The sequence below is a fragment of the Cydia amplana genome, chromosome 12 (assembly GCF_948474715.1).
Source record: "Cydia amplana chromosome 12, ilCydAmpl1.1, whole genome shotgun sequence".
Classification (NCBI taxonomy): domain Eukaryota; kingdom Metazoa; phylum Arthropoda; class Insecta; order Lepidoptera; family Tortricidae; genus Cydia; species Cydia amplana.
In genome coordinates, this window is record NC_086080.1 from 7,804,707 (window position 1) to 7,821,733 (window position 17,027).

The following is a 17,027-nucleotide window of genomic DNA, read 5'->3' on the forward strand; positions in this document are numbered from 1 at the left end:
TGATTATATGATACTCAAATAAACAAGGTTTATGTTCATACTTGAAATATATTATAATTTAAACATATGTCGTTTTTATTAACAATTTTCCTTAGTAGGCTCCAATTACCCCCCGCTCCCCTATATGTATAACAAAATTCATCCTCTAGGCTGTAGGGGTGATTACACAGAGAAGCAAAGATAAACGATACACATACTTAAATATAACAATAACTATATTCCCATGACTTATAATGACATGATTCAAAAAATAAATTCTGAAAAACTTACCCATCTGCTAAGGCACCTGCACGGGAATTTGCCGCATGCTCGTTTAGCCTCGACAATAACTCCATTACCCGCCTGAAGGAAAATAGACAAAAATATATATGCGAATAAAATAAGTAGGTATATAATGAATAGGGTACAAAGTGATTATAAAATGTAGAATCCTTAGACAAGGAAATAAGTCTATTACTGTCTGCAATATTCATAAGTTTCATAATTCATAAGGAGGCTAAAAGACATATTTAAAAATATATTTCACCAATAAAGATTTTCTTAGTATATGACATTTATTCAAAGTTTATAATTTATAGTATAGTGTGTCTACTTGAAATAAAAACAAATTAAAATATTTTCTGAAAATAATTTAATTTGTTCTAATACAATAAAGATTTCGTCGTCGTCTAAGATTGTGATCCATTTGATAGGTGAATACCGTGGATGGCAAGATTTTTTTTTTGTGAAATTGTTTAAAATAGTCCCTTTTACTTAGGACGACAGACTAAATATGGGTTTAAATGCATTCATTTATTATTATATTCATATAAAAGCAACCGGTCAAAGTAGGTACAAAAAAATTACAATGGGAGTTATTAGGCCCACATATTATTTTATTTGTCATACAAGGGGACTTAGTTGTTGTTATTTAACTCCTCGTACGTACCCCTCAGCAAGCGAAAGATTCCAAAATTGAACCATGAGCGTAGCGTAGCATGGTTCGAAAAGCGGAATCTTCAGCGTTGCGAGGGTTTCAAAGCACGAGGGTTAAACAAACTTTGCTCCCGAGTTAAACACTTTCTTCACTTCCTCAATGTGATGAAAATATTAACTGTAAAACAGTACAAATCAAATTCAAATTAACTTTATTACATAGGTATTTATCTTACAAAATTATCAATTAAAAGTTAATTTTACCAGCCAATACGAGGAAAAAACTCAAAATTTGCATTAACCTTGCCACTCTTGTGATGTTTATGATGTGTAAAGAAAACCTTTACAAGCTACTGTAGTACAAAAAAAATGCACCAATTATAAAATTAAACATATTAATTTATGCTTACTGATTGGCTCTGAGTAGCGAGTCAATTTTATCACACTGAAAAAAAAAACAAATGAAAAGTTAAATAAAAAAATATCAAGTGAAATATGTGTATATTATTAAAGTATTATGTAGTAGGGTTTGTGTTTAATTCTAATCTTTAAACGTACCTGTACTGATGTGGCTAAGGCCACCATCATCACGCCGACTATGATCAGCGGAGTGCGAACCATTTTGACCTAGTTTATAAATAGTACATTTTAATGCAAGTGTGAAAAGTGTGTTAGTATTTACGAGTCCCGAGATGTCTTTTATGAGCCGTAGGCGGATAAAAGACACGGAACAAGTAAATAATAACACTTTCACACGTACATTGAACGACGTTTTTTAATACATTTGCGAAAAAATCACAATTAAACAAATATTAGTTACACGAGTACTTACAGTTACAGTTACGAATTTTCGCTTGAACTGGAATGATATTATATATTATTCAGCACTATAAACTACGTTCAGCATTGATTTACATTGCAGAAATTTATCACATTAACTCATATCATACAAAAACACTCTTAAAGTTGCAATTTAAATTCATTATTTTGATACAACTAAATTTTAAGTGAAAATAGCGGTATGGCGCCGGTTTTACTTTTTAATTTTTCATTTTTTCTGTTCAACGACAGCCAACGCGGCAATGATAGTTTTCCATTCAGCCAAATTATAAAAAAGTTTTTTAGTTAAATATCGTATTATATAACATTTTATATATATAATAACAAATGAATATTTACTTTATATTGTGTAACAATACTTTTTGTACGTATTATATGTCTAATGTCAAAATAAAAATTATATAAAGTTTTTGATCATCCAAACTTTTTGGTGTGAACATAATCGATTACGGTCAGAATTAAATTAAAAAAAATCGAAAAGTAAAAAGCACTAGTTCGCAAAAACACAACTTTGCGAACGCTAAACAGCTACGTAAAATAGCACTACGAAAAAGAGGAAATTCGAAACGAGTGGCGATAAATTAAAACACGACCGAAGGGAGTGTTTTAAATCGACACGAGTTGCGAATTACCTATTCGCACGTGTATCGAACAACGTTTTACAGTACATATGGCACTTTAAAATTTCGACATATGCACGAAAAGCTATTTTACGCACTAGTGCGGAAAAGTAGTAGTTTTTAATGAGTGCGAATATTAATTATGAAACATAGTACCTACTACAATTTGGACATCTAAAAAAATCTTACTATACAGACCTGTAAGCTGTAGCAACTTGCAGAAGAATGATATCGTAGTTCCCTAACTTGCTAATAAATAAAGGGACAATCAAATTTCATGCCTAATCATAATCAAGTGCAACTTTATGTTGAACATGTTTTCTGAAATTGAAATTATTTAAGCAAGCTGCGCAGTAAATAAGATAATGAGAACAGTTAGATGACATGTATTTAATTACTGTCATTTTGCAACCAAACAACTAAGTACAAACAGTTGTGTAATAAACTGAGATTAAAAACAAATTATTATGTGATAACGTTTTAAATCTATTGTACCTACTTACAAGTACTTACTACGCCCGGTGACAAATTAATTTTGTGACAATAACATTTTTTAACTTCGACCAACTGGAAAATTATAGATACCGCTGCAAAGAAGCAAAATGCACTTTATCGTTAAATACTCCTGAATAGAATCTTAAAAGAAACGAGGGATTTGAGCGTAGTAAGGGGTCCAGGTATCTTTTAGAGCCAATTTGCCAAATTTGCATGACTTTTTAACCGACCTCAAAACTTCAAAGGAGGAGAGGTTTTCAATTCGGTTCTCTCTCAACCGATTTTGAAAATTTGTTTTTCTATTGAAAGTAAGTGTTTATTATACTTACATATTGGTCCCATTTTAGTAAAAATCCAGTATCAATGATGGCATCTATGAGAAAGGCACTTTCATCGACTAAATCTATCAATTTTACATTTTTGCGACTAAAATCGATACCGGCCTCTTAAATCTTCTAGAATTACATACGAGTACATACAGTGATTTTTGTCATATGGGCATTTCTCAGGAGGGCCATTTTTACGTGTCCGGGGCAAAAAGTTATTGAATTTACTGTTTAATAAATCTGAATTAATTCAGGCATGATCTTCAGCATATATTCTGTCTGGAACACTATCAAACTAATTATTTGTTATTTATATAATACATGAAAAAAATATCCAAATGCGAAAAATGATGTTCGGTGGGCGTGTCCCGCGCCCAGATTTTTTGAAACAAAAAATTATTACTCAAGATGGGGAATTATATCGAAGTTATTATCGGTATTCACGCATAAGGTATTAGTTAACTGATCATATTCTATAAATCAAAATAATGTGTTAGCTCAACACATTGAATAAAACCAAATTTACGATGTGTCCCGGGCTACTGACTCATTTCGGTGTAATTTACAAACCATGTCGGTACACTTACAAAGTTGTAGACCAGGAACTCAGTGGCTCAAACAAAGTATGCTTTAGTTGTGCCTTAACCGTTGAATAAAGTAGAGGTGCAGTCACAGTATACTAAGGTAGTTTTTTAAATGTTTCTCTGTCATTCGGTGGGTTTGGTTCTATGTTTTTTTGAGATCGGTGGTGCAATTTTCTCCCACAGTTTTAGTGTCTTTATCGTTACGCAAGTGATTAAGAAATCCTCGAAAGTACGTAAACCCATCATTATTACATCTCCTCTGTATCATTCATACTATTTCTGTAATTGCTAAAAAGCGATTAATTTTGACATCACTGGTGTTGATTTCCTTGGTTTCAGTGGATTTTTTGACCACCGATATCAAGAAAGTGATCACCGAATTCAAATCCTGCTTTGTAAACTAGTTTGTTGTACTTTATTTTCCAACTTATCACACCTAAAAAGTACAAGATATGTTTTATAAACGTAAAACTATGTACTTAAATTAAATCATAGTATAGGTAAACAAAATCACTAGTTTACAATGAGTAGTTTTTTTTTTTCACAAGACGTATGTTGAAAATCGTAGACCCAATGTCTCTTTCTCTCTATCCGCTGTTGTCTTAATTTCTCTTCAAACCAATGGAGTATATTATGTGAATTTGTCCTCTGTATCACTTGTGGCCCTCCTACACCACGATACCTTGAACTTGAGCCAATTTAAATAAATGTAGTTAATTAGATCCCACTTCGTTTAAAATAACTTGTGTAGTTACATACTATGCAAGGTGCACCCACAAAACAAGGGATTAAAAATAAAGTCGCCTTCGAATGTCGAGATCGCTTCAAAGGCACTGAACGTAGGTAGGTACTGATCAATATTTCTAAAGCATAGCCATGAACACAAATTCAACATAGCCAATGTTTTAACAATCCTCAATGTCTGATGTATTTATGTCTAAATATCGGAGTTACAATTTAGCTCAAGTGTTTGACGGTGCAGGAGATCATAATGAATAGGTGATTAGATCTTTAAGCATTAGTCAACAACTTTAAATAGTTTTAAATTGAGGGAATACACGCTTTAAAACTCTGTCATTCAAAAATACTACATATTTTTAAGTCTAGCAAAATACTTGTTTTCCGTATTGTTTACATTGTTTTATAAGTTCATTAAAAAATTTTGAGCATTGAACACCACTCAAAAGTATCTTGTTTATCGGGTGTAGGTAACATAAGTTTCTTTTTGATGAGTGTGCCGTTGGATTGTGTGAAACAAACATTTTCTTTTTCATGGCACTTAAGTATGTGCGAATTTGTGGTCGACATGTCTAAAACTCGTTTCGGGACCATACGTACTTCGCCCTATTGTATGAGGATAGTCAATTAGTGTGGGATATCTTCTAGAGATGTTGTTTCATAAGCCGCAACTTGGTTATTTTAAAATCTCGAGTAAACAAAGGTACTATCTATTAAATTTATGTAAGCTATGCGATATCATTAGCCTCGCTACATTTTTTTTTATACCACATAGGTGGCAAACAAGCATACGGGCCGCCTGATGGTAAGCAGTCACCGTAGCCTATGGACGCCTGCAACTCCAGAGGTGTTACATGCGCGTTGCCGACCTTTTTTTAAAAACCTGTACACTCCTTTTTTGAAGAACCCCATACATCACTTATCATCAAATAATAATGAAAAATATAAATAGATTATAATATAATTTAGATATAATATTGAAGTGTGATTTCTGTGTAAGCGTTTTTGAATTCGGTGAGGCAAATTGATTTCAGTGCCTGCACATGATTTCGGTGTTTTTTAAATCTCAAATATCAAAAAAACTATAAGGTTCTAATGGAGGCCTCCACTACCAATATTTTTTATATTAAGGCTAGATTTTAGGAAATGAAGTCGTGTATCAAATAAGTAAAAAATAAAATTCGGCACCGAAGTCAGGCACCGAACGTCATCTCTGAGAATCGCCCATATCACATATTACATGGAACAATGGTGTTCCGGACATTTGGGAGGCATGCGCGGATCCGAAGCCTACACACGTAGAGGCCCTTTTGACACTTTAATGAAATGTAAGGTAAACCGAGCGGATGCTGCCCTTGTCCGGGTCATGAGACGCACGCACAGGCAGCACCCGCCAAGGTGTAAGGACTATTGAGAGTTAATGGAATCTAAAATGAACTACTGCCGTATTCAAACTTCGAGATATTTACAAGAGACGACACGTACTAGATCCATTCTAGATACGTTATAGTTTAGATATCAACTAGTTCTCTTTTGCAGGGCAATTCGGGCAACCAATATCACTTTTACGTTAGATAGAGTTAGATATCTATTAGATGTGAATTGTATCTCTAAGTCATATCTTGTGGAAATCGTTCAAGAGTATCTCCAGAATCGCAGAAATGTAAAATTTGACAGGTTAGATCCTAAAAATATCGTTATCGTGTCTTGGTGATGTCTAATAGATATCTTATAGATATCTATTTCAAAATCCAAATCGGGCCCATAGGCTGTTGGGTGAAAGCGATGGACATTACTGGCCTATGAGATAAAAACCGGACGCCTGCCTAATAAAATCGTATATAATTTTATTTTATTCCAGCAGACGGTGACTCGCCCCCACAAGATGGGCCCCCACAAGATGGGCCCCCACAAAGAGCGACATCTAGGATGGCTCAAGGGCAACACCGGTGTGAGGGCTGAGGGTAGAGAGGTGTTACTGGACTTCTGACAGATCCGATCCATATCTAATCCAGATCGAATTCATATCCTATAATTAAATAAGAACACACCTGAAAGTTACTATGGGCATCCTCGTACAAACGCATTTTATTTTATTACGTAAAAATGTTTGAATATCGATGAATAATCTGAGCATATTTTACATACATTTGTGATGGAAAAAATCCTATACATTACGTAGACAAATTCGTTGAAAGTTCCTGAGTGATACACAATTAATTACATAAGTGATACCCATTAATTACATTATGTATAATCTTAGGTTGAACTGAAATCATATTTAATTGTTATTTCTATCCTGATCTCGATTTAGTTTAATGTTAGTTACGTTTACGTACTGACGCTATCTCTTGGATGCGTCCAAAGTTAAAATGGCCGTTTTTGTTTTGAGTTCATAGATCGACGAATCCAGCAACATAAAAACTAGTTTGATGTATTCAAAAGGTACTTTAATACAAGATGCAGTACGTAGCGGCCCCCTTTTTTTAAGTATCTTTCGTTAAATTTAAATAATCACGATTATTTAGCAGTGGCTCTAGTGTGCACGTTGATGGGCTCTTAATTTGTTGATAAGTCCAGGATCTTACGGAAGTCTTTGTTTTTCGTCTTCGAGGAGCAGAAGCTGACTTTCCTCTTTCAGTGTTAGTGAATGTCCTCACAGCAGTCAATACATGTACGTCATAAAGTTTTCTAGTTTTGTACAAAAATTGAAGATGTGTACTCGCTTTTCCTTATATGTATTACTGACTTTTAAATTAATAAAAAGGCAAAAAAGTCGATACCCATGGCCAGATTTCCGCCTAGGCCCAGAAGACCCGGGCCTAGGGGCCCAGGCAACCTAAGTATCAGTTTATAGATGGAGAAGGGGGCTCCCCTAAATTCTAAGTGCCTAAGTCCCTACTTACGGATCTAAATCAGGGCCCACCGATTAGGCCAGGTATAGATTTCAGACATTTTACTTGCCCTGGTGTCAGCACCCTGGAGTTACGGTTAACTTACTATCAGGTAATATAAAAAAAATAGGATCGAGAGGTTCTAAAGGCAATTAATGGGAGCAGATATTCAGAGGTATTGGGCTGGAAGTTTTGAATTATGAAAATAAGACAACAGGTATTATGCTGATACACTGGCTGACGCTTCACACTCTCACCTAAATTGCGCTACCATATTTATTTACAGCTTGTCTATTTATCATTGATTACCAGCCAGCCCAATTTGGTCTTCTTATGAGAAAGGCGATGATGACTCGGGCGAACAGCTGCATCATACCGACTGTGAAACAAAAAATCTTTAAGTAACCCGAAGTTAATATAGCAAAAGTACCGCCGTGTCACTAATACATGGCCAGAAAGAATCGCGCTATTTTTTTATCACTCCAAAGAAATATAAAAAAAGTTTTCTTCTACTGTTGCTGCCAAGACGGCAAGACTACAGTTTTTGCTAAACTAAGGATGCAAAGCACGAAGAATTTCGTACATTGACACGACATTTCCTATCTCAATCGCACGCGCATAATAGGGATGATGACACATGTTGAATTTTATAACGAAATCTAGTGAAATAGATAGCAAACGAGCAATTTATCACAATAATATGGATATTTAAAATAAAATATTGAAAAATTACAAAAATACAGGACCTGAAAGTTTCAAAATCTAAGTCATTTTTTAACTTCCAAAAACGATAAAAGTAAGGATACCATTCGATTCCTTACATTTCATCCAAAAAAATATTGTATATCAACTATACAGGCTGCTTCCTGTAACAGGAGCAATAAATTAATAAACTGTAGGGTGTACTCCTCAAACTGACAAACATTTGTTCAGCAAATTTTGAAAATAACTCATGTTTTGATTTTTATTACACATTATAGTTTATTCTAAGACGCAATGTATTGCAAATTTTGTTATGTTTAAAGCGTGACAAGCAACGTCAATCACACTGATGTCAGCGTACATTGAAGGCAATATTTATTTTGTATGAAAAAGAGGAAGTCTAAAGGATTCATAATTTTTAAAAGTTGCTGAATAAATGTTGGTCAGTTTGAGGAGTACAGCCTTTAGTTTAATTTATTGCTCCTGTTACAGGAAGCACCCTGTATACACAAACGCAATATTTAACCGACAAAAACGCAATTTTCTTGTTTTGTGCATACTACAAGATGGCCTCCCAGAGACCTTGACGTCACGTTCCCTTATCGTTTTGTTTAAGGCGTTTCGCGAGTGAAGTGCGACTGTCGGCCTTTGACTACAAATTCTGACTCTTGTGTTACTTTAATGCAATGGGTCCCATATAGACATTTGATCCTAAAAACAAACCCGATCAATTGATACCATAAATGAAAATTAGTCATGTAGCCTATTATATTGCTGTCCCGCCCCTGATGCCTGCGGTCAATGTCCCTGTGCGAGCGGGCCAGTAATATTAATTATGCGCGTGCGATTGAGATAGGAAATAGCTTTGCAATTGCTTACTTTATATGTATTAATTTTATGAGTAAGATAAAAAAACTTACGGTAAATAACCCTTGGAACGAGAAATATAACTCTCTCCGACGTCATCCCTTGACAACAAGTCTATAACCCGGTGTGCCCTGTGAACCGTGTAAGCGTAACATTCCTTTCAAAACTGGTTTATCTAAATACAAACAGTAGTATAAAACTAAACATAACTATTAAAAACTACATTTTAATTTAAAAATGGCATACATAAAAAACTTGCGTGAGGCTCAGAGATATTAAATCGTTTAAGAGAGACTCCACACTAGCGTCTCCCAAGCGTCCAGCCGCTGCTCGACGCAACATTGGCGCAACTGCGCAGCGACATCATTTTCCATAGCGCTGGGAGCCGATTTTTGAATTTCGATCGCTCGATTTTGTCACTCGAAAATCGGTGGAAAACGGCAAAATTTTAATTTTTGAGATTCGAGCGATATAAATTGGGAATCTAGTGGTATTGACCACTCGTTTTCAATTCTATTAGTAGAACTTACATGCCTAGTAGTGGAGATATTACTGAACGAATAACACGAAATCGAGCGGTCGAATTTCAAAAATCGGTCCCCTGGACGCCGACGCTCAAAAGACGCTAACAGTGTGGGGTGACCCTAAAACTCACGCTTTTAAATCGAAAATTAATTTAAAAACGTGAGTGATCCGTTTTAATATATTTAATATTACAATTTGTGCTTACCAGTCGTCACACTGCAAATGGAATATTTATTTATCAATAGATAAATCCAGTGAAGACAAGACTTGGCAATAATTCCTACTTTTCAACCGACTTCAAAAAAGGAGGAGGTTATATTCGACCGTATGTTTTTTTGTAAGTATGTTACCTCATCGTTTCTGAACCGATTGGGAAAATTATGTTTTATGAAAGTAGATAAGTATCAGTCAAAACCCAGTTCCGATAATGGGATCCATGTGGAATTGAGAGAACTACTAAAATTTTATAGGCATACTTATAGCAATTATTGTATTATCACCAACAAAACAATCAATTTTATTCAAAAATGTACTATTTATTTGGTGAAGTGGAACTGCTGATGAAGAAAAGAACGGAGCTCTTCAATAAATATTAGTCTAATAAATCTTATATTCAATATAAGAGCTCTTCAATGACTCGTATTTCACGTTTGGCGATTTGTTTTCTTCCTTAAGTTTGTTAAGCAATTAAGATTCGAAGAAACATTTTGTCAAGGTCCGGTTCTGACATAGACTAGGAATCTAGGAATCTAGACTGAGTTTAGAGCAATTATTTAATGAAACCGATGCTGCCAAAAATACCGGGGGTGCGGGGGGACGAGGTGAGCGAATCCCGTGCCGTGATTGGTCCGTTCAAAGACACGGACCAATCACGGCACGGGATTGACTCGAAGATGGAGTAAAACTACCGTATAAGTGGCAGAAGGGGTAGCGTTACTATGCTCAGTCTAGAGGATTCCTAGTCTATGCATGGGTTCTGATGATGAGACCTATGAAGAATTAAGGGAACTCCCGAAATCTTATTAGGCATACTCGTACATACATATACATAGCGCTATTATCTTTTTTGAAGCCATTTTCTTTTTTTTTTAGTTAATGTTTGCTTTTCAAATATACTGAATTAATTTCAGTTTTCCTTAAGTGTAAAATAAAAACCGGCCAAGTGCGAGTCGGACTCGCGCACGGAGGGTTCCGAACCATCAACAAAAAATAGAGCAAAACAAGCAAAAAAACGGTCACCCATTCAAGTACTGACCCCGCCCGACGTTGCTTAAGTTCGGTCAAAAATCACGTTTGTTGTATGGGAGCCCCACTTAAATCTTTATTTTATTCTGTTTTTAGTATTTGTTGTTATAGCGGCAACAGAAATACATCATCTGTGAAAATTTCAACTGTCTAGCTACCACGGTTCGTGAGATACAGCCTGGTGACAGACGGACGGACGGACGGACGGACGTACAGCGGAGTCTTAGTAATAGGGTCCCGTTTTTACCCTTTGGGTACGGAACCCTAAAAAATGAATATCGTGGAATTACTAGTTTTTCTTTTTGACGTGATAACGTCTTATAAATCGATGAACACCGGTAGCATGAACGAAAAAGTGTCACCTTATGGACAGATTTCCATGGTAACGTTGTGGACAGATATCCATGGTAATGTATAAAAGTATGCAATTTTTCATCAATGTTTTCTTATGATGTTATCACGCAAAATTATCGTCCGTAATCCGACTTTACAGACAACCATTTTTTTTTTTGTTTAATAAACGCACTTGCACACTGGCTATGGCAGCCATCAGCAGCACAACGGCGCTCACGACAAGCGTCACTCGAACCATTGTCCCCTAGACAAATAAAAAGCACATATATAGTTTGGTAAACCATTTTCGTTAGTAGGAAAAGGCGGCAAATTTGAAGAATGGCCCGGAGGGTCAGTCTTCCATACAAAATTTGAATATCGCGCCTTTTTCTACTGACAAAGTGAGTTTGAGTATATATTACATAGGTTGACTGCTATAGTTATAGGTCTTTCCTAACTTATCAGAAATAAACAAGCCAATTGAAACCTTATTTTTAAGAGCGGCCATTTAGTCCAAAACGATATTTAGGATGTTTAAATGGTGAGTGATGAAAATCTAGCACTGCACTGCCTATGATTTGTTCGGTTAAAAAACATTTCAAAAGTATACCATCTACGTATTTTATAAATAATAAACGTGATGATAAAATTAGACGTAACAATAAAGAAATATCAAAAAAATTGCTGATTTAGCAAAAGTACCTAACGAAAAATTTTCCGCTATACATTATTCTACTATGCTACGCGCATTACAGTAAGTAACTACGCTATGGCGTAGCATTACCACGCGCAAAATAAATACTACAATACGTTTATCGCAAAAATTTCATTTTTGATACAAGCTTTTATCGCTGACTGTACTTTTCTTACGACAGACAACTAATACTCATCGAGACAATTCTAAAAACCCCTAACACAATTAGGTTGCGTTGTTTCATCACAGAGTTCCTATGGCCACCTTCCAGCTCCATCATTAGATCAGCTCGATGGTACCATAATATTGCATTGTCGCCCGACTTACATGTGTATGCAAAATTTCAGCTCAGTCGGAAACCGGGAAGTGGATCAAATTTAACTTGCAAGATTTGATTACAGACCGACAAACAAACAACGGTCAGGTGAAAGTAAATAAAAGCTTGTAAAAACTCAACTGTACAGAAAGGGATGACAGCAGTAATTCAAATAAGCTATTAATTATAAATTTTGTGAGGAACCTGAATCTGTGGCGTAGTACGTGGCTTGCAGCAAAATGGCAATAAATTTTCCACATGAGTTTAAATACAAAATAGCCGAACATGATAGCATGTCGAATGCTATTTTTAATGCATATTGGCTAAGGGCGAGTCGGACGCATGCTGTTATGAATTCAATTAATGTAATACTCGTACATGTCTAATCGATTTAGTGAAATAGTAATTAGGTACATGTATTTGTAACTAATCATGCAATACAGCAGACAGCTTCCAATTGAGTATAGTTACATCTTGATAAGAATACATCATTCAAAAGCATGTCGAAACTCAGGCAATTATTATTTCATAAAGTGCAATGGGGTAACTTCAAAAACGTGGTAATTGTAGAAATGGCAAATATGTATGAAAAAAGAAGCACTTCATACTTTAGGTAGAAGCACTAATGCTGCTTTAAAGACCTGCACACCGGCTGTGTGTGCGTGACGTGCACGTGCGCCTGCAGCGTTGTAATATACAGATCCTTATGAGAGACGGCACACCGCTTCCGTGACGTGTGCGTGTGCGGCTCCAACATTTTAGCGCACGCGCACGTGCACGTCACGCACACGCAAGACACTGCACAGCCGGCGCAGCACGGTTCCATTTTTATCGCATATCACTATGCGCGTCCCTTTCACACTTACATACTTGTTAGAACGTGACAGGCATGGTGATAAGCGATAAAAACGCCACCGTGCTACGCCGCCAGGCCTTAAGGCTTACCAAGGCATTGCTTACTGTTGCTACAGTAGAAAGTGCTTCTAGTTTATTAGATATTTGCCATGTTCAAAATTACCCCGCTTTCAAACTTAACCTAATTCACTTTACTACTTTCTATTACGAGGTATTTAGCGAAAATTATAATGAATTGTTTTTACTAAAATCGGTAATTATTTACTAATTTCATTATATTCCCTTGATGGACTGTTTCGGAAACCTTGAAATCTTTAATACAAATGTAGTAAATATTGTAGTAAATACAAATTGACTACAATAAACAACTGAGTCAATGTTAAGCACACAAATAGTTTATTGAAAACTGTTTGACCCACGTTGGTATGAAAGTGCAGACAAATTCGCAGGCCAAAGCTAGTCTATAATAATTATTTAATTAATCGGATTAGTTGCACTCTTAGATACATAAAAGCCGTTACGCTTTCAATTTCTTCCTCCATCTTTTTTGTATAAAAGCGTTAAATTTACCGCTACTAGCAGCTGTTTCTACTGCTCTTTACTTCACCACGACTTCAGGTTTGTAAATGCTTTTATTATCTTTTTAAAATGAGTTAAAGAAAGGAAAAATATTAAAATAAAAACACGATATTTTCTGACCTACATCTTAGGTAGAAAGTCTTACACAGCATCTCGCTTTGATTCCAACGTCAGTCGTATTCGGTCGAACTCGAAGTCTTTGGATATACAAAGATTTAAACGATTATGAGTATGATTAAACGTAATTAGAGTAAAGGTGACAGTCCATTTCCAACCGCAGCTGCACTACTGTCAATTTTACTATGGAAATTGACAGTAACAGCGGCGCGTTCAGTACCAGTAGTGCAGCTGCGGTCAGAAATGGAATGTTACCCTAAGTCTTTATTTTTAATAAAAGTGGCATTTTCTTTGAGAACTATTCTATAAATCAAGGTAGGTATTTTTCTTTACTAGGTGACAATGATTCGCGGACCGCTGCTGGTGATAGCTGTGCTTGTGATGGCCGCAGGTGTACAAGTATGTTGGTATACTTTATACTTATACACATTAAATGTTTTAAAATTCCAAACGCTGGCAATTATTTTTTATTACATTAAATTGAATTATATCAACTTAATACTTAACTAATTTCATTGCAGTGTTTTAATGATGACAGCAGTAGTTCAGGCAGGTACGTACGAGTACATATAGCAACAAAAGCCAAAGAAAAGTAAAAGTAGATTCCAGGTTTGAAAGAGTGGCTCGGGCGGGGGGACTGGCACACAAATATACTGCTATGCTGAAACGAGAAGGCTAAACTTGCTTACTCATACAATCTAATACGTTCCAATATGTGAGTGACCCGTTTAAATGTAGCGAAGATGTAGTCCATAAATCATCAATGCTTTACTTAGAAGTAGGTAAACAAATTAAAGCGGTGCACAATATCGCATTCCCCTTTTTTTAATACTCTAGTTTTATGAGATGTTTAACTAAAAAGAAATGATAAAAAGTTAGGTTATTAACAAAGGGTGTAACCAAGTGAGCTATGAAGACTTTACCGCCGAAGCCCGAAAGATGCTAAGATAACATCCTGGTTTTCAGATATCAGCGGGTAGCCGACTTGTTATCAAAGTCGAACGCAGATCATTATAGCAACAGGTATTCTGTATATTTTTTCTTCACTGTGGAGATCCTAGGACGTGAGCCATACAGGCGAATCCGAACGTACACTGACATCAAAATAATATTTGAATCATGTTATTTATGTACGCCAAATATGTACGAACAGCTACGAGCGAAATGTACGATAACTAAATGACATTAGGTGTCATTATAATATCAGTGTACGTTCGAATTGGCCTGATTGCCCAGCAGAGGGCGATCGTCGCCTGATATGATATAAAATAATTCAGCCTATATATATACGTCCCACTGCTGGGTGCAGGCCTCCTCTCATTTCGAGAAGGCTTGGGCTACAGTTCCCACGCTAACCCAATGGGTTCAAACTTCGTATGCTTGCAAATATTTTATCTACTTGTTTTATATTTTTGTAAATTGGTAACCATAATAACCAAAGCGCCGATACGACTCGGAAAACAACAAGTTCGTCCTAGAATGTAGGCCTCGCTCAGCTCGCTCTATGTGAAGTATTTGTAAGTAAGTATACAGTAGTTGCAAGTGTAGTAGGTATAAAAACAATACAAGCAGGGCCGATCTGTTGATTGCAATTAAAAATATTAGAAAACTCTATGCCAACGATCGCCATCGGCACACACCCGATTGGCATCGGCCCAAAAGAAAAAAGAAAAATATACGACATATATCCGACATATGTCGCAATTATATAATTGCGTTATGATTCTCATCACATGGCTATTTCGATTTACAGGTACGAATCTGAACAACCAGAAGTTATCATTATCGTTCGACCTCAACGTCAGGAGAAAATGCGAGCATTTGTTTTAAGTTTGGTCAACGTTCGCGACCCAGAATTTTTGTCTGGTCGCTAAAAGCAAATAAAAAAAAATAAACCCTGGCGACATAACTTTATTTTATTGATATCCTACCCCTAAATTCGAAATATGATTTTGGAGACCCTGGAATGTAAATTAAAAGAGTAAGTAATCCAACACAATGATCAGTACTAAACTTGCTCAGCCGTAGTAGTGATGTACCTACGCCGCGGCGATTATTACTACTCCACGAATACTAGAATGAAACAAGTTTTACCATATTTTCTTATAAAATACGTGAAAAAGTGTGACAAACTGACAATAAAATAGATTATTGTTTTTCACCTCAGCAGCTCGAACAAGGGTATTTTGATTCTTAAAAACAGTGAGCAAAATCGCATTCAAGTGACCTTTATAGTCAAATGTCATTTCAACATGCGGGGTCTAATACAAGTTCGAAATACTTGGGTTCTATTATCTCTGTCCCTTTCACACTGTTAGCAAAAAGAAACAGACAAAAAAAGTTAAAACGACATTCAACGGTATATTCACGGTTTATAATAGACCCCCGAAAAACTTCAGACCGCATCGTTCCAAACCACGTACGAGTATGAATTCTTAATAATTAATTAATAAAAATAAAGTTTAAGATTTGATAAAAACTGATAAAATACTATATTTTAGGTATTTTATTGTACAATTAAAATAATGAACTCAAAAAATACACAGATCATCACGCAATATTAATTATTTTACTTTTAAGAATTTCTATCATAGTTGACAAATAGTCCGCATCCGCAATTCGGACCGTATCTTACAAAGATTTTAATACAAAAAAGTGGCCAAGTGCGAGTCGGACTCGCCCATGAAGGGTTCCGTATTTAGGCGATTTATGACGTATATAAAAAGACTACTTACTAGATCTCGTTCAAACCAATTTTCGGTGGAAGTTTACATGGTAATGTACATCATATATTTTTTTTAGTTTTATCATTCTCTTATTTTAGAAGTTACAGGGGGGGGGGACACATTTTACCACTTTGGAAGTGTCTTCGCGCAAACTATTCAGTTTAGAAAAAAATGATGTTAGAAACCTCAATATCATTTTTGAAGACCTATCCATAGATACCCCACACGTATGGGTTTGATGAAAAAAAAATTTTTGAGTTTCAGTTCGAAGTATGGGGAACCCCAAAAATTTATTGTTTTTTTTCTATTTTTGTGTGAAAATCTTAATGCGGTTCACAGAATACATCTACTTACCAAGTTTCAACAGTATAGTTCTTATAGTTTCGGAGAAAAGTGGCTGTGACATACGGACGGACAGACAGACGGACAGACGGACAGACGGACAGACAGACAGACATGACGAATCTATAAGGGTTCCGTTTTTTGCCATTTGGCTACAGAACCCTAAAAAGGTTGTTGATTGAAGTGTCAGTTAATGTTTGTTATTTCCATATTATTTTACTGAAATTTATTATTACGTTTTGTTTTTGTGTTCCATTGCGGTAATTAAACTTAATTGTTTTCACCTCAGCAGCTCGAACAAGGGTACTTTGCTA

General features: G+C 35.6%; 2 long non-coding RNA genes across 2 annotated transcripts; one reads left to right on the plus strand and one right to left on the minus strand.

Moving 5' to 3' along the window:
- Positions 1–263: 263 nt before the first annotated feature.
- On the minus strand, positions 264–2,624 carry LOC134652588 (uncharacterized). The gene is made up of 4 exons (XR_010097197.1): positions 2,574–2,624; positions 1,474–1,542; positions 1,326–1,360; positions 264–342 (listed from the first exon to the last, which is right to left on the minus strand). It is a non-coding gene; the product is annotated as an uncharacterized LOC134652588 (long non-coding RNA).
- An 11,539-nt stretch (positions 2,625–14,163) lies between these two features.
- LOC134652590 (uncharacterized) lies at positions 14,164–15,545 on the plus strand. The gene is made up of 3 exons (XR_010097198.1): positions 14,164–14,198; positions 14,612–14,668; positions 15,399–15,545. It is a non-coding gene; the product is annotated as an uncharacterized LOC134652590 (long non-coding RNA).
- Positions 15,546–17,027: the final 1,482 nt, after the last annotated feature.